We start from the raw sequence: 27006 nt of genomic DNA on the forward strand, positions 1-27006 counted from the left end.
GTGCTAATCTCTGTATATACACAGATCCATAAATAAGTATCTTTTTATGTAACTTTGTGTATTTAGTTCAAACTGAAGATAAGCTCATACTGTTTACTAATCAAACCATTACTCATAGAACATCATTCTCTCCTCCTCCACTTACTTACCTATAACTTCCCACTCTACCAGTGAGAAATCAGCCTACAGCTATCCACTATCCAATTACATACCATAATTGTTCAATTTTATTTTATAAGCACAGTGGTTTTAGAATTGTTAACCTATCCTGTTATGGGAAACAAGTTTATCAAATACAATTATGTACTGTTCCTCTTGCCTTTATTCTAACAGACTCTACCCATTTTCAAAGTTACTCAGGTCAGCACCTTTTTCTTCCACCCTGTTTAGTGACACTGATTCATACTTTTGCAATATAGTTAGATTCATTTTTTTCACAATCCTTATTCCATTCCAAGATCTTTCAGCTTCCTTAATTATTTTTTAAATTTGCATCATTAAGTCTCACTTGATATGCTGTAAAATCTATTGGCTTTGATAAATGATCTTTTAACCACCTCTATACTTTTGCCTTTTCCAGGTTTATTCAGGTTATCTATTTCCGTTTGTATAAGTTTTGACCATGAAATTGGCCCACTTCATCGAACTTGGTTACATCAAGTTGGTTGATAGTGTTGTCCTGGTCAACTATATTGTTATTGATTTTCTGCCTGTTTGATGTACCAATTACTGACAAAGGGTTGTTTAAGGCTCCAACTACAATAGTGGACTTGTTTATTTCTCCATTCAAGTCTGTAAGTTTCTGCCTCCTGTATTTTGATGTTCTCTTGTTAGGTGCATACACATTTAGAGTTGCTATGTTTTCTTATACTTATCATTACTGTATGTTCCTTCTATCTCTAAAACTTCCTTCATTCCAAAGTTGGCTTTGTCTGTAGTTAGCATTACACCTTGAGATTTCTTTTAATTTCTGTTAGTATGGTATATTTTTATGCATTCCAATCTGAGTTATCTCTATTTCTTTCTTTGTGTTTAGTTTCCTGCAGTTTGAATATGATCGGCTTAGGTATGGTTTTCATTTAGATTGGTGCTGAACTTTCTGGTTCTATGGATCTGTGGGTTGGTGTCTCAATAATTTTGAAAAATTCTTATTTATTAATGTTTTAAATAGTTCTTTTGCTCCATTCTTCTTCTCTTTGTAGTATTGCAATTATGCACATTTTACATCTTTTGAAATTTTCCACAGTTTAAGAATGTTCTGATTTGTTTTAATTTTTTTTCTTTTTGTATTATAATTTCAGAAATGTCTATTGACTTATCTTCTTATTAATCTCCCTGATTCTTTCATCAGCCATGTCAAGTCTACTGATTAGCCCATCAAAGGAATCTTCCATTTTTGTTACATTTATTATTAATATTATTACTATATGAGAGGTGGGAAGGCAGAGACAGAATCCCACAAGGATCCAGGATCCACCCAGCAAGCCCCTACCAGGAGATGCCCTGCCTAGCTGGGCCACTGCTCTGTTGCTCAGCAACCCAGCTATTTTTGCACCTAAGGTGAGGCCATGGAGCCATCCTCAGTGCCTGGGGCCAAGTTTGCTTGAACCATTTGAGCCATGGTTGCAGAAGCGGGAGAGAGATAGAGAGAGTGGGGAAAGGTGGAGAAGCAGATGGTTATTTCTCCTGTGTGTCCTGACTGGGAATCGAACCTGGGACACCCACATGCGGGCCCACACTCTATCACTAAACTGACCAGCCAGGGCCTGTTACAGTGTTTTTAATTTCTTTTTTTGTGTGTGTGTTTTTAATTTCTAATATTTTCTTTTTGTACTTTCTTAGCGCTTCCATCACTCTGTTTATATTACCTATTCTGTTCTTATGGATTGTTTACTTTTCATTAGATTCCTTAAAATATTAATCTTAGTTATTTAAAATTTTTTATTTATAATTCCAACCACTGTCTCACATATGAGTCTGGTTCTAATGTTTGCTTAGTTTCTTCAGAATATGTTTTTTGCTTGTTTTTTGGCCTGCTTTGAAATTATTTGTTGGAAGCCAAACATGTTGTTTCAGGTAGTAGAAGATTATTAAATAGGCCTTTAATGTTAGGTTTTGTATTAATCTGACTACAAATTGGACTGTGTCTAATATTTGCTGTGGCTGTAGATGGCAGAAACTTCAAATTCCTTTAAGAGTCTGGTACTGGCCTCTCCCATTGACTTTGGCCTTCCCTAAGTATTTCCCTTCAGAAAGTTTGTGTCTTACAGTTCTTTGTACTGTAACCCACAGGAATTACATTGAAGCTTTGTTGTTATGGTGGTAAGGAATAGGAGAGGGGAATGTTCTGCAAGCTTTCAATTAAATCTCAGTGTTTGGGTGGATCTGTGTCTCTGGGCTCTGACTTTCACAGATATTTTCAGTGGTATAACCCTATTACCTATATTCACTTCCCTATTTTCCTGGCTACAGCTTTCCCAGTAGAGTTCCTTGAAAAAATAAATTTTATATATTACTATGTTCCATTGACTATTTCTTAACTATGTTCCACTCCTCCAAACCCCTGCCAGGTTTTGGTGAGACAAAAAGGCTAGAAGGGAATAGAAAAGGAGGAAGGCCCTTTTCTATGTGGGATCAGGCTCTGGAAAAGTCTTTTCCCTGAAGAACAGCCCTTTGTTATGGAGAAGGCTCTGGTTGTATTTCATAATAATTACTTTTCCCCTCTCCTTGTCAGAGCCATGAAAAATCTCAGCTCTTTATCATAAGGGTCTGGTAAGGTTCCAAGAGCTAAAGTACTTAAAATTGTGTGGCTCCATAATGCTTTAGCCCTCCAAAGCTTCTCACTCTCAGGGAAGTCTACACCCAGCCTCAAACAATTCATTAAAATTACCACCCAGGTGTCCTACCTTTCCGAGCTCCAGCTGCTTCTGCTCCTGGGCACCTGATCTTAGCTGTCATGCTTCCCTGTGCCTGTTTCTCCTAATCCCAGGGTGTTGAAATGCCCTCAAACATCAGTTTTCTTATGGGTCCTAGAATTCAATTTGGCCAGTATGTTTCTTGTTGTAAGGGAGTAACCATTTCCATATCCCTTACGCATTTTAGTGCTAAAACTATTAGTTGCTAATAATAATTTTTGAAATATTATATTCATAGCTAGCTTTTTATAAAGTAAATTAAACTTGGACTACTGTTTTTTACTTTCAAATAATATTTGGCATCCTCATTTCTTTTCCATAATTAAATGTTACCTCAATCTGCTCAGAGGTTGGTTGACATTAATTAGAATAACTGGATACTGGAAATACGCATAAGGAGGTAAAGAGGTTTCATGCTGTGTTTTTTCACGTTTTGTTCCCCATGTCCTGCTTCTATATAAATAATAATAATAATTAATAATAATAATAATAAAATCTAAATGAGATGGTTTGTCACTACTCTTCTCAGTAACAACTCCACCGAGGCAGTTCTACGAAACAAGCCCGAAGTCAGCAGTTAGAGCCGCTGAGGGCTCCAGAGACACCAGAGATGTACACTATGGGGTTGAAGAGGCACACTGACTCTGCAAGCTTTCTGTCCCCTTGAAGAATAAGTGTGGGGTTATGCCTCTTGTTGAGTTTGCATGAGAGTCCGTCGTCTCGCTTTTGCTGAAAAAGGAAATAAAATTAGTAAGTGGTTTCTACTTCAGAGTTGGAGTGAGGACTGGGTGGGAGAGAAAGGGAAGTACAGAGGGTTCCCAGTATTCCCCACCCACAAAGGGCTGTGTTGCTAAAGCTCCGCATTCAGACACAAACGAGTCTTTGCTAATTGAGTAGTTCGGGCTGTCTCTACCCTTCTCTTTATGTCTGTCCATAAAGATAGCTGGAAAGATTCCCCACAACCACCACCACTCCAAAAATGGCACTGCATCTGTCAGAAGAAATGAGCAGTGTCAGTTCCTGTAACCGTCACCTGGGGCTCCCATTCTGCAGTCTCTGGAAAAGAAAATGTTATTTTTAGACACATAAGAATTTTGTGGGGAATACGGGGGAGGGGGATGCATTGGAAGGGGACACTAGAATCTATGTAAACACAATAAATTAAAATTTAAAAAAAAGAATTGACCATTTAAACAAGTCATTTATTAGTTCTTTTGGTTTTATTTATTCTAAAAAGATAGAAAGTTTTAGTTACTTGTTTCTTTCTCTTTTTTTCTCCTCCTCCTCCTGAGTCTTTAGTTAAGAGGATAATCGAGATAATTGGGACGTTGGTTCCTTATTAGAGATTGAATTTATACAATTGTTTCACTCTTCTTTTCCTTTGAAACTTTCAAAACATTGAGCTAATTAATATCAGGTTCATGGGATAACCAAGAGGATGAATATAATTCTATCAAATATTTTCTATGGTGCTATTGCCTAAAATACTAAAGACTGTTTAGAATGACTATGATCTATTTTTCTCCCTTCACTTTGCTCTGGTGTTACATAATAACATTCTTTTAGAAATGTATGATTCCTGGCATTTTAAAAGGGGTCACATTGCCTTCAGATGCTGCTTCGGAGTCTCCATTTTGCTCCTACTATTACAAACACCTTGTGCAGGGAACATTGCCCATTTTCCACATTAGCTACTGCTTTAACAAAAGTATCTTTAACAAGGAAATGTGGACTTTCTCTTGCAATTTATGTGTGCGTGTGTGTATGACAGGCAGAGAAATTAGAGATTAGACACCCCTGCCTTGAACACTTATTCTAATGAAGTTGTGACTGTGTATGTTTGGCACACATGAGTAGTATTCATGCTGAATAAGAGGCTATACAAATTACAGTTTTGCATAAATGAATAATTTCATATATGTCGATAATTCATGCACTGTCAAGTGATCCAAAGAACACTGAAGCTTTCCAAGTTTCCTCCCCCTCCCCTTTGCTCAAAGGGACATGGTTGGATACTTTCTTTGGTATGAGAGGAGAATGAAACAAATGCCCCTCCTCCACAATTTCTACAACTTGACAGACTGCAGAGTTGACCTTCAATATGTGCCGGCTTCATGTGTCTCAGCAGTCCAGAATACCAACTGTTGTTTCCTCTTCTCCCATTGAAAGACTGGTAAGTGTTGGCCAGATGAAAGTAAAGAAGATTCTATTAAATGTGGTCTTTAGCTAATTCTGCCAGGCAGCATGATAATGCTTTAGAAAGAAGCAATATTATTCATGGTTTACTATAGTAATTTCTCCTCCTGGGCTCATCTAATTGAGCTTCTCTGGAAAATGCAAACTCAGAAAGTGATCAGCTTAATGGCCACTGATTCAGAAAGAGAAGTGAATCTTTTATATAATATTGTTTTTCTCTTAAAAAAACAGCCCAGTAGTATTTGGTAACTTGAATTTTTATATAGAATGACAATGACATAGCTTATTATCATCAGAAGTCCAAGTTTGATTTAAGGCTGGTTTGGGGACATGTCTGGACATATCTGATTAATGCAACTGTGGACCAAACAAAACCTGTAATGTGTAGGACTGGGTGATCTTCCCAGAGAATAACAACATATTGAGAAAGAGAAAGAATTAGGTATAAGGCACTGAGTCCATTGCAAAGTCCTGTTTGTGATTCTGAGCATACTATGGTGGCTTCTATGTAACGTGCACCTGACTTAATGTGATGGTTGCATGTGTAAATCCTAGAAATAAACTCTGATACATGGGGCTTGACCAGGTGGTGGCACAGTGGATAGAGAATTGGACTGAGATGTGGACGACCCAGGTTCGAGACCCCGAAGTCACCAGCTTGAGCGTGGGCTCATCTGGTTTGAGCAAAGCTCAATAGCTTGAGCACAAGGTCACTGGCTTGAGCAAGGGGTTACTTGGTCTGCTGAAGGCCCGCAGTCAAGGCACATATGAGAAAGCAATCAATGAACAACTAAGGCATCACAATGAAAAACTGATAATTGATGCTTCTCATCTCTCTTCGTTCCTGTCTGTCTGTCCCTATCTGTCCTTCTCTCTGACTCTCTCTCTGTTTCTGTAAAAAAAAAAAAATCGGGCCCTGGCCAGTTGGCTCAGCAGTAGAGCATCAGCCTGGCGTGCAGGGGACTCGGGTTCGATTCCCGGCCAGGGCACATAGGAGAAGCGCCCATTTGCTTCTCCACCCCCCCTCCTTCCTCTCTGTCTCTCTCTTCCCCTCCTGCAGCCAAGGCTCCATTGGAGCAAGGATGGCCCGGGCGCTGGGGATGGCTCCTTGGCCTCTGCCCCAGGCGCTAGAGTGGCTCTGGTTGCGGCAGATCGACGCCCTGGAGGGGCAGAGCATTGCCCCCTGGTGGGCAGAGCGTCACCCCTGGTGGACGTGCTGGGTGGATCCCGGTCGGGCGCATGCGGGAGTCTGTCTGACTGTCTCTCCCCGTTTCCAGCTTCAGAAAAATACAAAAAAAAAAAAAAAAAAAATTGTTAAGAAAAAAAATCTCTGATACATGGGAAAGCAAAACAACCTGAAACTGAAGGAGATGTTTTACCAAATACTATAAGATATTAGAATGCAAGTACTAATTTGAGGAGTGTTTAATAAAATATACAGAATGGGGAAAAAACATATAATTGAAAAAGCTGTTATTCAGTGTTAGTTCATTTTGGAAGGGCATTAAAAAATGGAGCATTAGCCACACTTTGGCCAGTATGCATATTTATGAGTACCTGTAACACTCCCCTGAGGACACCAAAAAATACATAGAAAGGACTTGACAGAGGTCTAGAGTTCTCACGTTAGCAATGGTAGTGATAACTGAATTTTTAATGTTTGAGTGTGATCTCATTAATTCCCACAAGATGGTGAACACTGGGAAAAGGCAGGCTACACTTTGATATTTGAGCTACTTTTCATCATCTTCTCTGAACTAAATATCACTGTCAATATTTCCCAGAGGCTAAGGGAAATCAGCTCGTGTGCCTGTGTTTAAACAAGATTATTTCTTAGTCCTGATATGTTTAAACTGGAAACAGAGATAAGAGACCTTAAAGAATGAAATGGAGACAGAAAACAAAGGATTTGGGGAGATAAATAATTAATTTTAAAACAATGTATTTTTCTTAAGTTGATCTATTTTGATTTGAAGTACCCTATGCAATTTTAGAATTATGTTCACTGTTTCCATATAAATTGTGTTTAGACAAATACATAAGACAGGAGAGTTTTTCACAGAGGATTTAAGGATTTTTTTTCACATCTCCTGGCACTGTAAGGATTGATCAGCTAATAAAATCAATTACCTAGTAGTTATTATGTACCTTTAGAGCAGTGCTTTTCACTTGTTTACACTTGGGGACCCATGAAATTAGGAGCACTATTTTAGGGACCACTAAGGCAAAAGTCTTCCTGAGCTTATGCGAATTCATCTAAGATCACTGGATCTATAATCTTTATACATTATCAGGGTGGTTAACTCTTTTGCGGACCCACACAATTTCTGGCAGACAGGTCTGCAGACCGGAGGTTGAAAAACTGCTTTAGAGTATCCAGTTCTGACCTTCCATATTCCATTAAGAAATAACATTGGTTTTTCCCTCAATTTTATTTTTGTCTTTCAATTATGAAATAACTTGTATGAGACAACTGTGCACAATCTGTCCAGCTGTGATTGAATTCTTGGTTTCAGGGTTCTGTAGGTTTTTTTTTTCCCCACCCCGATAACTAACGGAAAATTCCAGTGGATGGAAATATTTGGGAAATGGCTGCAAATGTAAGTAGTTCCTAAAAAGCAAAACTTTAATATCATACTTTTCATTTGGGTCTCAAATGTCCATAGACTCTTTCTAGGAGCACACTGGTAAACTATTTTTATACCTAATTAAACACTTGGCTCTCATGAATGTGTCTAATTTCTCATCAGATTTCAAAGAAGAAGGGCCTAAAGGGCCTTCTTTAGATGAAAATGAATTCTGATTTTCTATGTGCTGTATTGGGCTATCATGCTACAGTGAAAGAGATGATCAGAGAAATAGAAAGCTTTTCTCACATTCCTGGAAATTAGGGCAACCCATTAGCTCTCTGCACCCAGTATGGAAATTGGCTTAAAAGGGCCTTAGAATCATTGAGGGAAATTTCCTCCCTACTCCCCTTCTTCACCTGAATGGTCTATATAATGAACAAGGAAAAGAGAGACAAATACACGTGTGTTATCCCAGCTAAGCCCATAGTAATAAGCCCTTCTCATATTTGGTTAGCTGATATAATTTCCAGATCGCACTTAAAGAAGGGTTTCCATTCTGTTATAGGATAGGTGAATATTTTTAAATTCTTTTTCCCATAAAAAAGATTTCATTTTACCAGGTTGGTTCCTTGTTACTTGTTTTCTTTGAGTGAAGGAAATGGACTTAAAATACTTCCATGGTTTATCTTGGTGCATTTCTCATCCACAAATCCAGAGTACAAGAGACTAAGTCTCCACAACAAAAATACATAAAGATTTATTGTAGCAAACTGATTAAATCACTTGGACCAAAGACCCAGGCTTTAAGTGCTAATTGTAAGAGCTTTAGACATATTTTTCGCTCACTAACAATTAACACTTATTCCAGTATATAATTCCCTGGATTAAACATGTGAGTGGGCATGACTGTTTCTTTTCAACTAGCAGCTGTAATGCCATTTAAAAATCTAACAAGTTTTTCCAATACCACTTCCAGTCTGAAAATTACAGCTGGGTCTTTACTGGAGTTTGAGCTGAATGTTTGGTTTAAATAAGGATATCTATGAAACCTGAACTTCGGAGTGTGCACGTTCTTTCTTGTGAAAAGTCCTGAGGCCTTTGGCTCCATCTGTGCTTGTGGAACTGCTGTCTAAAATGTGCAGTGGGAGGACACATTAGCATAGCATTCTGCCCAGCGTTCTGTACAGAACAGCAACTCCGAGTAATGTACTCATGTCTTTTACATCCAAGACTTTTGCCTTTTGAACCCAGTAATATTTATTCAAGTACTGAACTCGTTTGGAGACCATTCTTATTGGGATTAAATAATCAATGAAAGATTTTAGTGAAGAAAAGGGAATATAAAGAGTGTAAAATATTTTATAAAAGAAAAAGAAAGAAAAATGATATTAATGAAAGACAGGCTTGTTTTTAAGATGAGATTTGTTTTCAAATCCATTTGTAAACTACCTTTCCTGTTAATAATTCTCAGATTATATTGCTATTAGGTTCATACTTGTTTAACATGTAGCTTTTGAGTATAAGTTGTTATAAAGAACTTTTAGGCAGAATAGTATCTGTTTTATATTTTAATCTCCAAGTACTTAAAAAATCTGAGAAAGTTGAGATTTATTTTTAATTTTTATAAAGATCTTCTGACATAGTCAAGGAAAATTTTGGCTCTTCTAATTACAAATTTTGATACTTAATGAAAAAGATGAGTCTAGTTCTGGAGTTGGACTCTAACCCGCATCCTGCTTCTGCCACACGGACTGGCCATGGAAGCCTGACCACATCACTGCATCTCTCTTTGCTTTAGTTCTCTTAAGTGTAACATGAGAAAATTACTGAGTCTACCACAGAGTGTGTGTATGAGGATCAAAAGGGTTGATATATTACATTCCTTCCTACAGCATCTGGTATATACTAAGTGCTTAATAACTATCAGCTGTTGTTATTGTTATTTCATGTTATGAAATGTAATGACTCTTCTCGTTAGAATAACTTATGCTGAACTAGTCAAACAGCAAGACTTGATATATCTGGAAATGCAAGAAGGCAATAAAAAATGGGTGGCTGACACACAAAGTATTCAAAAGTAGAATTGAGTATTCATCCAAAGTACTAAAATAAAATAACATTTTAAGGCAAATATTTTGATAATTAATCTCAATGTATCCTTTTGTTTCAATTGAAAATTTATTGAACTTTAGACGAAGGTGTAGGCATCTTGCTTTAAATACGTGCACACGGACACATATAGAAACATACAGATAAAAGAGAAGTGGGGAGTTTCACACTGTATTAATGCTATACTTCATTTCCTATATTGAGACATTGTAATAGAACACCAGAAGTATATTTTAGAAGCAATAAAATCTTTTTGTGAGACATAATTCAATGATGAAACCATTGGCTTTGTCTATTTGGTACCAAATAAACATTGGGCATGGGATTTTAAAAGAATTATCAAAGCAGTAATAAGCTAAAGATTGCTTTAACATATAGTTAATTGAGTTATAAGGATCATGGAGACTATCCCCTTGTCTCCATTTCTTCCCACTAACCATTTCTTTCTAGTTTGTCACTTTTTTCTTTTCCCCCTTTATCTATCTATCTATCTATCTATCTATCTATTTATCTATTTATTTATTTACTTGCAGGCCTTCCAAGAAGTTCCTGACCCTCTTAAGACTATATATTTTATTTCAGTAATCTAATCCACACTCACAGCTTCATTAGCAATAACGACTTTTTAAAAATCTAGATAGATATTGACAATTGCCTGATAGATCCAGACCTTCCCAAACAAGTAACTTATGTTATGCTCATCAAGACTAATAACCAGGCCCTGGCTGGTTGGCTCAGCAGTAGAGCGTCAGCCTGGCATGCGGGGGACCCGGGTTCGATTCCCGGCCAGGGCACATAGGAGAAGCGCCCATTTGCTTCTCCACCCCCCCTCCTTCCTCTCTGTCTCTCTCTTCCCCTCCCGCAGCCAAGGCTCCATTGGAGCAAAGATGGCCCGGGCGCTGGGGATGGCTCCTTGGCCTCTGTCCCAGGCGCTAGAGTGGCTCTGGTTGCAGCAAAGTGATGCCCCGGAGGGGCAGAGCATCACCCCCTGGTGGGAAGAGCCTCACCTGTGGTGGGCGTGCCGGGTGGATCCCAGTCGGGCGCATGCGGGAGTCTGTCTGACTGTCTCTCCCCGTTTCCAGCTTCAGAAAAATACAAAAAAAAAAAAAAAATAGAGACTAATAACCAAATCCACTAGCTCCCACTGCAAGCCAGAACCCTTGTCTAAATAAGTTATTTCTATAAATGACAATCAGGCTGGTTGCCTTAGGAAATCAATGTGACTTTTTATTTTTTCCCTTTTCCCACCCAGTCTTGTCAAGCTTATTACTTCCATGGTATCTTCTTGCCATCCTCTAAGGGCATACAGCAAAGGGACAAACATTCCTTCTGGAAACTTTGCTAAGCCCTGGAACAGCATGAATTTATGGTATTTGAGCTACAGTTCACTCTATTACCTTCTATCACCTTTCAGTACTTTGTTATGAATGCTTTAAGACAGACATTTTACTTCAGATAGGTGTGATCAAGATAGAAGCTCCTTCTCTGCTTGCTCCTACAGTTTCACCATGAGATTTTAGACTGCAAATATTTCTCATTCCCCCTCCCCCAAGCCTTCACCTCAACTTGCAAAAGCTCTATTCTTGGCAGGCACAGCCAAATACCCTTACCTAACTCTTAGTATGGAAAATCTATCCCAGGAATAGCATACTGAGAATAGTGGGCTCCTGATTTCCTGTCCCAATTCTTTTATAGGACAGAAGTTCCATGCCTGGGGGGGCAAACTAAGATAACCATGGGCTGCTATCTTCTTTCCATGCTAACTTATAAAGCAGAGATGTCACACTTGAAAAAAAAACTAGTTGATACTTCCAGCTCTGAGGAAGTAATGTAGGATTTCTGTATAGAAGAAGAGAGACAAACCGTAAGGGCAAAGAGCTTCACAGCTCTGCTTGTAGGTACTGATTTTATTTAGGATAAAGACAGAACTCCATTCTTAAGGTCATTACCTAAAATGATGTATATTTTTGCGGAGAAAAATTTAAAAGAGATTAGTAGGTCTAAATGAAAAATGAGAGAGTATCCAGAAATTTCAGAGAGGAAACAAGAAATAAAGATGGTCAAGAAGAGACTTCTTGAGATCACAGACAACTCTTCAGTCAGGAAGGTTGTAGCTTAGCACTAAGTTGCACCCACTCAGAGGTAATCAGAACAAGATATGAGGCAAACTTAAAAGCAACTCCCAAGCAACACATAAATCATCAACATAGAACACAGAAGCTTCCCTGACATAAGAGACTCAAACATAAAACACTGACTGAGCAATGAGTTATTCCTAGGAAGTAAGCTTAAGAAAATGATCACATAGGATAAACCTATTGCTAATTTTTAATAAATTGTAAAGACTAAATGCTTTACTCTTGAGATTAGGAACTAAACAAAGATATTCACTTTCAGTACTTATATTTAATATTATACTAGAGGTTCTAACCATGGTAATAAGGTGAATGAATAAATATGTTAACAAATATATAAGTAAGTAGAGATGTAAATAAATAGATGCATAAATGGTATTTGAATTGAGAAGACATAAATCTATTTCTATTTACATAAGATGAAATTCTAAAGAGTACACACACACATACACACAATTATTAAAGCTAATAAATGAGTTCAGCAAGTTGCAGAACATAAATTCAATATACAAAAATTAATAATATTTCTAGATACTTTTAATAACATTCTAAAAATTAAATTTAAAAATTATATTTGAAATATTATAAAAACACTTAAATGTGAATTGAACAAAAGAATAATAAGACTTGAAACTCAAATCTAAAAAATATAATTAACAAATTTAAAAAGATCTAACTAAAGAAAAATATTGAAGAAAATACAAATAAGTGGAAACACATACCATGTTCATGGATAGAAAGAATTAATATCATTAAAATGTCTATACTACTCAAAGCAACCTACAGATTTAACTCAATTCTTATCAGGATACCAATGACATATTTCACAAAACTAGAGCAAGTATATCAAACTACAGAAGACCCCAAATAGCTATAGCAATCTTGAGAAAGAAGAACAAAGTTGGAGGAATCATGCTACCTCATATCAATAAAAAAAAAAAAAAAAAAAAAAAAAAAAAACAGCATGGTACTGGCATACAAACAGATACATAAATCAATGGAAAAGAATAGCAAGCCCAGAAATTAACTCACACTTTTATGGTTAATTAATATGTGACAAAAGAAACAAGAACATACAATAGAGTAGAGAAAGTATATTCAATAAATGGTGTTGAGAAGATTAAACAGAAACACACAAAAAAGAAAAAATAAACAACTAGACCACCTTCTTACACCATACACAAGAATAAATTCAAAATAGATTAAAGACCTAAATATAAAATACAAAACCATAAACATCTTAGAAAAAAATAGGCAGTAAAATCTCAGACATTTCTCATAACAATATTTTTCTGATATATCTCTTCAGGCAGAAGAAACAAACATAAATAAATAAATGAGACTATCAAACTAAAAAGGTTTTGCACATTAAGGAAAACATCAACAAAATAAAATGAGAAGCCACTGAATGAGAGAACATATTTGCCAATGATACATCTGATAAAGGGTTAATATCCAAAGTTTATAAAAAACTTATACAATTCAACACCAAAAAACAAACAATCCAGTTAAAAAATGGTCAAGGACCAGAGTAAACACTTCTCCAAAGAGGACATACAGATGGCCAATATGAAAAACTGCTCAATGTTACTAATCATCAGAGAGATGGAAATTAAAACCACAATGAGATTTCACCTCACACCTGTCAAATGACTACCGTTAATAAATCAACAAACAACAAGTGCTAGCAAGGATTTGGAGAAAAGAGAACTTTTGTGCATTGTTGGTAGGCATACAGATTGGTGTAGACACTATAAAAACAGTATGTAGTTTACTTAAAAATTTTAAAAATGAAACTGCCTTAAGACCACTTCTGGAAATACATATGACTCAAAAGAATATATGCATCCCTATCTTCATTGCAGCATCACTTACAATAGCCAAGATTTGAAAGCAGTCCAAATACCCTTTGGTAGGTGAGTTGGTAAAAAACCTGTGGTACATTTACACAATGAAATCTTACTCAGCTATAAAAAAGAAGGAAATATCACCTTTTGTGATTGATTGGATGGACCAGAAGGGTATTATGCTAAGTGAAATAAATAAGTCAGAGAAAGACAAGTACCATATGGTTTCACTCATAAGTGGAATCTAATAAATAACATAGAAACAGACTCATAAATACAGAGAACAAACTGACTGACAGCTACCAGAGGAGCATGGGGTTGGTGGCTACATGCGAAAGGTGAAAGAATAAGGCAAAAATAAAAAAAAAGCTAAATTCATAGACACATGTGATTACCAGAGGGAAATCGGGAAGGGAGAGGTAGAAGAAGTGAATGGTAATGGAAAGAGACTTGAATTTAGGTGCTGAATATATACAATATACAATATACAGATAATGTATTATAGAATTGTACTCTTGAAACCTATATAATTTTATTAACCAGTGTTACTCCAATAAATTCAATATAAATAAAAAGAAGGAAATTCAAAAAGGTCTTAATAAATGGAAAGACATTACAAGTTTATGAATCAGAAGATTTATTATTAAGATGGCAATACTTTTCAAATTAGTCTATAGAATCAATGCAATTGCTATTAATATCATAGATGGTGACTTTTGCAAAAAATGACAAGCTGATTTTAAAACTTATAAAAATATAAAGGCTCAGGAGTAGACAAAATAATCTTGGAAAAGAAGAACACAGTTGTATGACTAATACTTCTACATTTCAATACTCACTAGTAGGTTACAGAAGTCAAAAGAGTATGCTAAAAGTATAAGGATAAACATATAAATCAATAGAATAGAATTGAGAATCTAGGAATAAATGCTTACACTTATGGTCGCTGATTTCCTTCCTCAAGAGTGCCAAGACAAATGCAAGTGGGGAAGGTGTGGAGAATGATGTTTCAACAAATAGTGTTGAGAAAACTGAATATTAAGACAAAAGTATTAATTTGGATCCCTGTGTCACACCATATACAAAATTAGCTATAAATAAACCATATTTCTATACATAATTTCTAAAGCTATAAAATGTAGGGGTAACTTCTCATGATATTGGGTGAGTCAACAATTTCTTACAAATATTATCAAAAGCACAATTATCACAAAAAACAAATTTAGCTACAACAAAATTTAAAAATTTGTGTTGTAAATTTCACTATCAAAAAAGAGAATAGATTACCCCTAGAACCTGAAAAAATATTTATAAACCACAGGTTTGATCATGAACTTCTATCCAGGATATATAAATAACTCTTAAAATATAGTGATTACAAGCACAACTAAGCAATTAAGAAATGGGCAAAATATTTGAATAGCTATCTTTTTTTCGAAAATACATATTCAATGGTGAATAAGCATATGTGGAAATATTCTCAATATCTTTAGTCATCAGGGAAATGAAATTCAAAACAATCAGAAAACAATTCACATCTACTGAGATGGGTAAAATCAAAAAGAGAAGAAAATAACAAGTTTTGATGAGGATATATAAAAAATTGAAAGCATTAGTGGGATTGTGAAATGATGCTGTCTCACATACTAGACTGGCCTACTCTGACTAAAGAGACACCATTCAAACCTTGGCATTCAAGTTGGAATCTGGGATTTAAGGCTGGGGCCCGTGCCAGGAAGCGAAGAACAAGATTGCTGGGGCCACCCCAGGTGACTGTGCAGTCCACAGATCCTGACAGCCCTCAAGCATGACAATGAATTGTTGTTTTGTGACAGAAAAGCATTTTGAAGATGGTCAAGTATGTCTTTATCAAATAAGAGGCTTGAGAACTTGCAAATCTACAAAGTTCTTCAGTGTGTTCTGAACAAAGATAAGAAGCAGATAGATCAGCTGACCAGATTTGTATACCCTGAACTAATCAATTTCATATAACCTGTCAATGAATACAATGCTCTGCGCTTACCTTTAGCTTCCAGTGACATTGATATTGCCAGATTTCTCAACTTTGGTGCTCACTGTGATGTATGAACCAAATGGTCTGTACTCAAACAAGGAGGGTTGCAGAACTGAGTCATGAATTCTCAATGGAAATATTAGCCAAAGCAAAGACTTCTATAACTATAGGTGTTGCTATAGAACTGGGCTCTCCACTAGTGATGAGGTGATAGGAATGTGAATAATTGAGGCCAGCCGATGACACTTAACCATGAGAAGAAAAGTGGTCACAATTACTGTAATGAATGAGGAAGTCACAATGACCCACAAAGTATGCAGATGATTAATAGAACCTTATGGTCCAAGGGGCAAAATAGATGGGGCACCAATAAAATTATTGCTTAAATAATCTATAATTGTTTAATCAAAAGAAATAATGGATGAATGAAATATAAAATTAGAAACAAAAGGCTTAGAAATGTCAAGACTCTTATTTTGGCTTGTGGATTTAAGAGCTATTGAAATGGGGAGACTAAGTTGAAGTCCTGAAGTTGCCTCCTCCCCAATTAAGATATCAAATCCAAAACACTATTGTATCCCAGGAACATGGCAAAGATTAGTGTCACTCATAAAGATGTAAAAAAGGTACACATGATGGTCATCATCATGCCCCTATATAATTCACCATTCTGGCCTTTTTCAGAAACCAGTTGGATCCTGGAGGATGCCAGATGTGTTACCTTTGCTAGAACAGATGAAAATGGCCCTGGGGCATTGTATGTAGCCATTGATTCTTTTCTCTCCATAATTGCAAAGAGTATCAGAAGCAGTTTATGTACACTCATTTAGACATACATTACAATGTCATATTGAACCACACCATTTTAATTTACCTAGATGAGCATGAAGTGGCAAGTACCTGAAGGTTTGATAAGACCAAAAGATAGCAGATAATTCCTACAAACATTCAGTGATTATTTTAAGAGTTTAGTGTCCTGGAGCATACTGGAAAGTAATGCATCTTACAACACCCAATACAAAGGAAAAACACATAATTCAATGCACAGCACTGTATCCACATGTGGGAACACTGCTGTGACCATTTGCAACCCAATATAAAAAAACACCAGATTTCAGTTGGTGATGGACCCAGAAACAGAAAGGACTCCGCCTCTGTGGTCTAGACAGTCTTGTCACGTGTCTCCTATAACCCAGCAGGTGGTTTTTGTGATATAAGATGTGCGGAGGTTTATGGCAAGCAACCCTAAGGTTCTGGAGGAGGGCCATGCCATCTACAGACCAGGTCTATACACATTTTAGAATCAGTTCTTTTTTTTTGAAGCTGGAAACGGGGAGAGACAGTCAGACAGACTCCTGCATGTGCCCGACCGGGATCCACCCGGCACGCCCACCAGGGGCAGACGCTGTGCCCACCAGGGGGCGATGCTCTACCCCTCTGGGGCGTTGCTCTGCCGTGACCAGAGCCACTCTAGCGCCTGGGGCAGAGGCCAAGGAGCCATCCCCAGCGCCCGGGCCATCTTTGCTCCAATGGAGCCTTGGCTGCGGGAGGGGAAGAGAGAGACAGAGAGGAAGGAGGGGGGGTGTGGAGAAGCAGATGGGAGCTTCTCCTATGTGCCCTGGCCGGGAATCGAACCCGGGTCCCCCGCACGCCAGGCTGACGCTCTACCGCTGAGCCAACCGGCCAGGGCCTAAAATCAGTTCTTGGTGTACTATTAGATCCTAGTAGCAGCTAATCACGGGGTACAAAGTGACAACATTGCCAGAGCTTTTTGTCATGACTTGACTCTGCCAGATTTGCCAAGTGATTAGAAGTGGGCCCAACAGCACTACATTTTTTTTTTTTTCTGAATGAGAAGTGGGAAGGCAGACAGACAGATTTCTGCATTTGCCTGACCGGGACCCACCCAGCATGCCCACTAAGGGGCAATGCTCTGCCATCTGGGCCATTGCTCCATTGCAACCAGAGCCATTCTAGCACCTGAGGTGGAGGCCATAGAGCCATCTTCAGCGTCTGGGCCAACTTTGCTACAGTGAAGCTATAGCTGTGGGAGGGGAAGAGAGAGATAGAGAGAAGGTAGAGGGGGAAGGGTAAAGAAGCAGATGGGCACTTCTCCTGGGTACCCTGGCTGGGAATCAAACCTGGGACTTCCACATGCCAGGTCAATGCTCTACCACTGAGCCAACCGGCCAGGGTCCCAACAGCACTTCATTTTAAGATAAAAGCAGACATCCAGGATTAGTCATGAGGCGACCAAGAGACAGAGGTAGGCTGTATCAGCAGGTGGCACAGAGCCCCAGCTCATCTACCACTATGCACTGGTGCCTTACCCTTGAACCACACTGTGACCTTGCTAGGAGTTCCATATGAGTAGCTGATGGAGAAGGAAAATGGGCAAGTTTGCTTTAAAGATGGTTCAGCTTAGTGTGTGTCAGCTGCAAATGAACTGCTCCTAAATCTCAGTCTCACCTAGGGATAGCCTTAAAAAGTAACATGAGGGAAAATCCCTAAAATAAAGTTTCAGTGATGGATTTTGTCACTAGCTTTGTGTATAAAAAAAGATGTGGCCCCAGGTAAGAAAATATATGGCTATTTGCTCCAGATCCTGAAAGGAGAAAGATTGGAAGATCAGAGACAAGGAGATCTGGTGAAGAAGCATGGACCTATGGGAGTGGATATGATGTGTGAATATCTTTGTCTCACATGTGAATGCCAAAAAGCATCCACCAAAACAGGGTCACTGAACCTCTAAGTAGACAGAATGACTCTATCACTCAGTGACAGGCAGCCTCTCCCCTCTGTCTCCCAGACCTGGTGCCATAAGCATTTGAGTGGAGTATCCACGGAAGCAGCAATGGAGGCTACACACAGGCCAACAGCATACTCCCGCTCACCAAGGCTCATCTAGCCTTAGCCTCTGCCTAATGTCCAACCGGTCAGACACAGAGACCAGGGCTGAAACTTCACTGTGGCACCATCCATCAAGAACAATCAGCTGCCGAGTGGTATGGTAATGACACTGAATCCTTTCACTCTGCCAGAAGACAGCAATTGATTTTTACTGAGATTACCACATATCTGCCCTTCTTGCCCACAGGACCTTGGTCAGCACCACTATCTGAAGGCTTAGAGATTGTTTGATCTATTGAACATAGGCTTTCACATCATATTGTCTCAAAACAAAGGATTCATTTTACAGACGTATAGAAAGGGGCACAAAATGATGGAATTCAGTGGTCTGATCACATGTTATATCACCCAAAAGCCACCAGCATAATATAGTGCAAAAATACCTTTTGAAGATGCACTTGAAGTGACAACTTGCACATGATATCTTGAATGAAACAGTGTCCTTCGGTGCAGGGCATGCACCCTAAATCTGACCATTTCACAGTATTAGGCCCTAATAGATAGAAACCATGAGTCTAGAAGCAGGGTGGAACTATTGGTGGTTTGCTTATCATCATTTTCCTTTTATCCATATGAGGAGTTGGTATTTCTAGTCTCCAAAACTTTAACCTCTTGTGGGTCTAGAGTTCCATGTTTTCAGAGGGGAAATGCTTCTACCACGGCAGACTTCCACTACAAAGACAAAAATTATAATTTAATGAATGCTTCAATATTTTAAAATGACTGCTCAAATCTATTCATTTTACCCACTTATTGTTCTCCAGTTCCTAAAATATAGAATAATTGTTAAACATGGTGAGAAAAATTTTGAATAGTTACTCATTGTAATACCCAATATCTAGGAAAGATCCTAGCATATCATAGATTCTCAGTATTTGTTGAATGAATAAATGAACAAATCATTTGCAACAAATGTGAAGCAGTTGTAAAAACACAAATATAGAATTGTGTGACATTGTCTTTGGAATCTTGAAGTTCTATTGAAACTAAAAAAAATATAAGTTGCTACTGTATGATGTTGAAAATGGTTCATTTCAGTGATAAAAGTCAGAAATCACATCTGGACTTTTGCCTTAGAAATGCTCAACCCATTAAATGTCTTCATGTCATGACATAACAATATAAAGATATGAATGAGCTCTGAAAGGTATAACTGCAATAAACAAATATCTAGGGATATTATGAAATGCAAGGACAAAGACAAAAAGTAGAAACCTCATTAGCATAATATAAATATGACCATCACTCAGGCTTCAGTCAACATAGCACTAATGATTTAAAAATTGCAAAGAATATTTTTTATTATTTTATTTTTTTGGTTACAGTTTGCACTTAACACTATTTTGTATTAGTTTCAGATGTCCAGGACAGAGGACAGACATTTGTATAGGTTACAAAGTGTTCCCTCTGATAACTCAAGTGCCCATCTAGCACCATACATAACTATTACAATATTACTGACTACATTTCTTACGCTTTATCTTATAGCATATTACTCCAGATGATGCTTACCATTTTTTTCTTCTTAATGATATGAAGTTAAAGTCAGCATTCATTATCACCGTTAGGACATTGAACTGCAATTTTAAATTTTGTGCACTTCTGGTAGAAAGCAAAATAAAATGGTAAGCTTTTAAAATTTTGTATTAGTTATCCACTATATGTAGAGATAGTCTCACACTGTTTCTATTTGCATTTATTTATTTATAAATATATCAGTAGCACGTACTAGGTACCAGGCAATATTCTAAGCACTTTACCAAAATGGGTTCATGCAATTCTCATATTCAATCCATTATGTGGATCATGTTCCCTACTTTACAGAGAGAAAAGTGGAATGCAGAGAGATGACGTGCCCAATGTCACAAAGCAGTAAGTGGGAGTTAGGATTTGAACCCAGACAGTCTATTGAGTACATGCCCTTTAAGACTCTCTGTACTTCCTCGCTAAGTATCTGATCCCAGGGTAAACTTTTATTCATGAATTATATAAATAACAAAATGGTTGATAAGTTCATGTTCTCCCTCTGAATCACTTGTTACTTTAACTCATTTTGTCAATGTGCCTTTCATTAAGCATTCTACTTCTCGTCTATGGATGAGTATCTGTCTGATGGGGGGAAGAGACAAGAAGTGCTTGTGGGAAGGGAGAGGAGTTAAAAAGAGAATCAGGGAGTTCTCTGCACTGAGCACTTCTCAACCCATACCCACTTCCCGTTCTTACTGGAAGATAGCAACAAATCCACCATTTGCTGAGTACCGATATACCTAGCACTGTGCTCTCCTTTTATACGTAATGTTAATTACCTCTTCATTCTCACGACTCTGCAGGGTAAGGGCTACTAACTCCCCCATTTTATAAAGGAGATAACTATGGTTGGGAGAGCCTGACTCTCTAACGTCACCCAGATTGTGCCTGACTCTAACACTACTCTGCCCATCAGTTTGGGGGGGGGGGCTGTCAGTTGCGCCAGTGACGGATTTGACCTGACTGTGCATTTGTAATTGTCTCTTCCCGGCTCAGCCTGACTTTCGTTGGAGAAATGCTTTGATTCTAGTTTCCTTTTTCCTTTGTGGCTTTGGCACATTCCCTAAACATGTCCTATTTATTCTATCCATATGGCACTGCCCATGTGACGCCACACGGTTTACAATCTTAGAGGATGGCTCATGTTTGCTTTCTTTGCTTTCCTCTAATAGGTCAGAGCTCTGAGACCCGCCACTCCCTCTCTGGGCGGAGGAGTAATCAAGGAGCCGGGGAAACATGGATTCTCACCATTGGCCTTTGTGGCCCTGGCCGCTTCCTGCGTGATGAAGACCCGAAGGCTGGATTTTATAATGAAGAGGCTTCTTTGTGTTCTCTCATTATTTATGCCACATCTGCCTCTCAGCATTTGTGTCAATGAGTCACTGTAATTACAGCCGTTGGATAATTTCCCCCGTTTTTCAACACATACCCGACTGTGTGAAAGCTGCATCAGAGGAAAACAACATGCCCGTCCTAGCAACACCGGTGGGCAGCAAGGTCCACTCTTTCTGGCGACATGGTGATTAGCCAAGTCAAGTCAGGAAGCATCTGTCCCTACCCACCCCCTCTGAAAGTCAGACGGCGGGAGCTCGATGACTATGAAGCCACAAAGGATAGAAATTCTCTTTTTCATGGAAAAGCTAGAATTTCACCCCAGAATCTTGATTAAAGATGATTTATGGAGTAATCAGCTAGGCTGTCCTTGGAAGGTAGGTGCAGGGGTGAGGAGGAAAGTCATGCTCTGCGCTGTTGTCTCCAGCGCCCCCGCCCAAACAAAGAGGCAACTCCCTGCCATCCAGCCAAATTTTACAAGGCAAATAAATATCCAGTTTAATTAAATATGAACATAATTCCCAGAAGTGTAAAGATTAAACAAAAGAGTACCCTGAAGGTGGTAAAAGTTCTACGTATATTTTCAGCTCCTTCTAGTTACTTGTTGCTTTTTCTAAGGTTACTTACTGCCTAGTTGTAAAGCCAGTAGCCATGGCCACCATCACAGCCGCCTGGCCCATGAAGGTTCGCATTGGATTCGGACAGACGGTAATGAAACAACAGAGCCACTAACTGGTGGGCCATTAGCTTTAATCCTAGCTTGCACCCAGCAGGCAAATAAAAACATACACTGGGCTCCAAAACCCACTCATTCAGTGCTCACAAAGCTACTGACTTATCCGAGTTTCCTAGAATCAAAGGTGTCTACCTCACCAGCCTCATTCTCCTTTGATCCCCATTGCCTTCTCTCTGCACAAACTCTGCACTAACTGGCTTCTCTTTCAGCACTCCGCCATCTTGACTGCTTCTCCTCTCCTCCACATGGCCCTTCTCTGCTCTCCTTTCTCTGCTCTCTCCTCTAATGCTAATCTCAGGAACCAAGAGAACAAGCTGCTCCACTTTATAGTATAGAAATCAAAACCTTTAATCCAATATACAAATAGGGAAGTCTAATACAAAGTCACTTATCTGAAGCATGATGGGATTTCTCGTAGAGTGTACCACCCTACATCATGCAACAGTCAAGGGTGTGGGGAAAAGCTTAGTCTCAAAACTAAGCCTTAGGCTATAACCACCCTGTTTGCTTACAGCCTGTCCCCCACACCCAATGCAAACCATAAGCAAGCAAACATATATCTAAAAACTTATTCGACCAACACTAGTCAACTGGGAGATCCTGGAAAGGGTGGGCCTGGGGCAGAAGTTTCCTTGGCCCTAACACAGCACCCTCCTCTGACTCGACCTCATTACAGAAGGGAAAAAGACCTTGTATATTAGGGTTTCGTTTTCTGGTTAATACCTTGAGCATTCAGTGACTGAAGTTCCATTTATAATTTTTATTCTTGACTCACTAGGTGACATGGAAGACATTGTAAATGATCTTTTATGGCTTTTTTTTCAAGGCAAATACAAATTCCCTTTTGTACTCCTAGTATGTACTAAAGCAAAGACTGAAAAAAACAAACAAAATAAAAACAGGGACACAAATGTTAGCTCTTTTCTAAGATATCCAGAAAGAATATTTTCCTTGTTGCTGCAGGGAAGCAACATTTGCCTCCCCCCTCTAAGCTGGACAGGCTGGCTGTCCATTTGATTTAAGGTCACATAGAAATTAGATGTCCATCCTTCACTTCCACTTTGTTTTGGACTCACAAAGTCAAGGCATTGATTGCCTCTGAGATGTTCTTGTGAAAGTACAGCCCAGAGGATTGACAGACTATTCCCTTCACTTCTATTGATATGAATAATTTTTGTAGTTTTCCAATGTTTTTTCAAAGTAGAATAATTTCTCAAAAGAAAGCGTATGGCAGAGCCCTAGTAAAGGGTTTTGTTTGTTCGTTTTTAAGAAAATAAAGAGGAATGGTGATGTTGTTTTAAAAGGAAAGATAGTTCCCAGTTACACTGAAGAAATACTTCCAAGCAATGACCCTGAAGCCCATCCCTGAGATTTTACAGCTCTACAGAACATTCTTTGAAAAGCACTAAACTAATGAACAGATGAAAATAGTCCAGCTGAGCCTTGTAGGGAGTCAAACTCACTGGTTATGTTGTGGAGCAGGGACAAGTCAGGCAAAGAAGAAGGAAGGATGAGCAGTGGAGGTTGATGCCATTCGGGGCGGGTCTCTGTGGGAGTCACAGTGAGGCAGTAGGAATCAGCATTCTTAACAGCCTGTCCAAACTTTGGATGCCTAAAATCTCTGGCACACATGATTATTTTCTCAGAGTTCCATGCGGTCTTTTTTAATGTGCTCTTCTTGGAGAGGTTGTGGGAGCAACACAGGGAGCCTCCAGACCAGAGAGTGAATTACAGAGCAGTTTGGATAGCTTATTCCAGTGTGTGGATGTGCCTCACTCAGAAAGCAGCAGAAAATCAAGACAGGTAGAAAACTTTAGGTCCTACCTTGACAACTTCATGATTGAGATAAGCATAAAACCTCAAGGAAAGTTCTTAAAATGCTGAGCAATTCACAGGCTGACCTGAAGTCTAAAGACCAGAATCTTAATTTGTTAAGTAGAGGTTATCTGTCAACATTTAAATTACTAGTAAAAAAAAAACAATGAACAAAAAATTTTTATTTTATTTTACATAATTGGCTTGGCTTTTTTTGTTATTGTTGGGAATGAATAAAAGCTTTCTTGTAAACATCCTGTTTTAGGCAAGAATTATTTTTTCATGGTTAAAAAACAGAAAAACAGAAACTGTTTTAATTGAGGCAGTGTTGACAAGAACTTTTCTAAGTAATTTTGTATAATAGAATTTCACAGTAAAAAAATTAACTACTAACCACTGACCTGGCCCATTGTCTTTCTCAATACTACGATTTGGCAGCTGGAAAAGAGGGTTTGTTATTCAAGAATACAGAAGTGCAATTCAAGAATCAGCCTTTTCATCTCTCTTGGGATATTGTCCTTTATCAGAGCAGTCTTGGTAGACAAATATGCAAATTATTATGCAAAACAAGATGGAGTAATTCAAATTGACAATTGCCCTATTTTTTTTAATTAAAATGTGGAAGTCTTAAAAAGGTGTCTGCTGACAACAAAGGAAGTTCTAAATATTATTTGGTATTGTTTTCATATACTTTTCAAAGGGATGAAGTCTTCTGTCTTTACGTTTGTATTTTGACTTTTTTTTCCATCAATGTATTTGGTAAAGAGAGTTTCCATGGGAAAATTAAAATTTTAGTGATATATATATCAGATTATTTCCTTTACTATTCTTCTAACAACTGTGAAGCTGCTGTATTTGACCTTTAGTAAAGAATATTTACAGCTAGTAATTATTTACAAAAGAATTAATTGCTGTATTTGACAGAGCACATCATTATAATTTGCTGTGGAGCTTCCACCAAGTCTGCCAGTTTTTGTTCCTGTTCTCTTCTACTCCATCTTTCCTATTGTGACAACAGCTGAGGTGACCCTGTACTTATCTAAAACAAACCATTCACTTAGGCTCCGGAGACCTTGGCCTCATAATGTCTCTTGATTTTTGCTCTGTTGACATTCTTTTTTCTTTGGTATCATTCCTTTTGCCTTACATTTTGGATTAGTCCTACCACCATGAGTCACTCATCTTTTAAAAAAAATTAAAAATTACCTTGACTCCAGTTACTTCATTTATTTACCTCCATAGCAAGACTTCTATAGCAAGACTTCTAGCAAGTTATGTGTATGTGTGTGTGTGTGTATGTGTGTGTGTGTGTGTGTGTGTGTGTATATATATATATATATATATATATATATATATATATATATATATTAGAAAGCCCGGCGGTCATACGAAATGACCACTGTTCTAGATATCATAAATTGTAATTAAAATGATTTGTGCAAAGGTGTCTGCTAATTCAAACTGAATTACCCAGGGCAGGCGGCGAGGATGCCCCTTTGCTTACTGCCCCACGGGGTTTCCCCCTTCTACTTGCTTAATTGCTTAAAGTAGAGTGCAATGAAGGAAACCACTGGTGGTACATTTCTTAAGAGCCGCCGCTAACTCAATAAATAAAGGTGATTTAAATAATAAAATGTTAATTCACATGTCAAAGATCTCTTTGTACACAACATTTCTTGTGTAGATCTTTCCATCATTTTTAAGCTCGCCTTGCAGAGGACCATCAATTATTTTTAATTTTACGTCTGTTCTTTCACGAACTCTCGAATAGGCAACATAAAGTTGACCATGTCCAAATGCAGGCTCAGGTAAAAAAAATGCCAACACGCTTAAGCGTTTGGCCCTGAGACTTATTGATGGTCATAGCAAAGGCAAGTTTTACAGGAAATTGTCTATGTCTCAATTGAAACAGCAACCCTGTTTGAGATGGAGCCAAATCAATTCTTGGAATGACATGTATTTCACCTGGTCCAGGCAAGTCAATTGTTTGTTTCCCATGGACGCAAAAGCAAATGAACTATTAATGGATCAAATGCTATCCATGTACTATTTGCTATTTGGATGCTGATTAGTCAATAATTTATTCAAGAGTGGTGGATAATTCTCAATTAGTGGAACTACAATGTTTCCGTACTTGCAACATTGAGAAAATCCTTTCTTGCCATGGTCAAATCGATTAGTTTCTAACTTGAAGTTTAAGGACTGACAGTGTTTACATTTAATATTCATGTCACCAGAGGAATGCTCAAAAATTAAAGTTTCTCCATTTGAAACTGTTTTAATTCTTTTTGCGTTTTGGTCAGCATTACTCTGTCGTTTTTTTGCATTTCTCTCCTGCCTTTGTTCAAGGGACTCATTTTGTTGAGACAGGCTTTTTTGCCTTGCATCTAAGGCAAGCCTTGTTTCTCTATGCTCATCAGTCTCATTTTGTCGAGAAAGACACATTTGCTCTGCGACTGAAGCAAGTCTTATCTTTCTCTGCTCAGTGGTTTCTTTTTGTCGAGAAAGCCGTTTTTGTGCAGCTTTAGCTCCTTTTCTCTCCTCTTCAGTGCTGTATTTTCTAGGAGGCATTCTTAAAAGAAATTACATTAAGACGTAGTTTTTATGTAAAACAGATGATTGCCAATGCAAACAAATGCTCACCTTCCCCCTGACACGCTCAATTTGCGTTCAGCCTTAAATTGTTTCAAAAGCAGATGATTGCCAATGCAAACAAATGTTCACCTTCCTTCCCCCTGACCCGCTCAATTTGCGTTCAGCCGTGGCAACTTCACCCCATTGGCTAGTACAGTTATGCAAGCAACCAATAAGCTATTGGCGACAGACACTTAAGCCGCATATAATAAAGATATACTGTTTCCACTTCTTTACCTCATTTTCTCTCCATAATCCAATCTAAT

The sequence above is a fragment of the Saccopteryx bilineata genome, chromosome 5 (genome assembly GCF_036850765.1).
Source record: "Saccopteryx bilineata isolate mSacBil1 chromosome 5, mSacBil1_pri_phased_curated, whole genome shotgun sequence".
Classification (NCBI taxonomy): Eukaryota; Metazoa; Chordata; class Mammalia; order Chiroptera; family Emballonuridae; genus Saccopteryx; species Saccopteryx bilineata.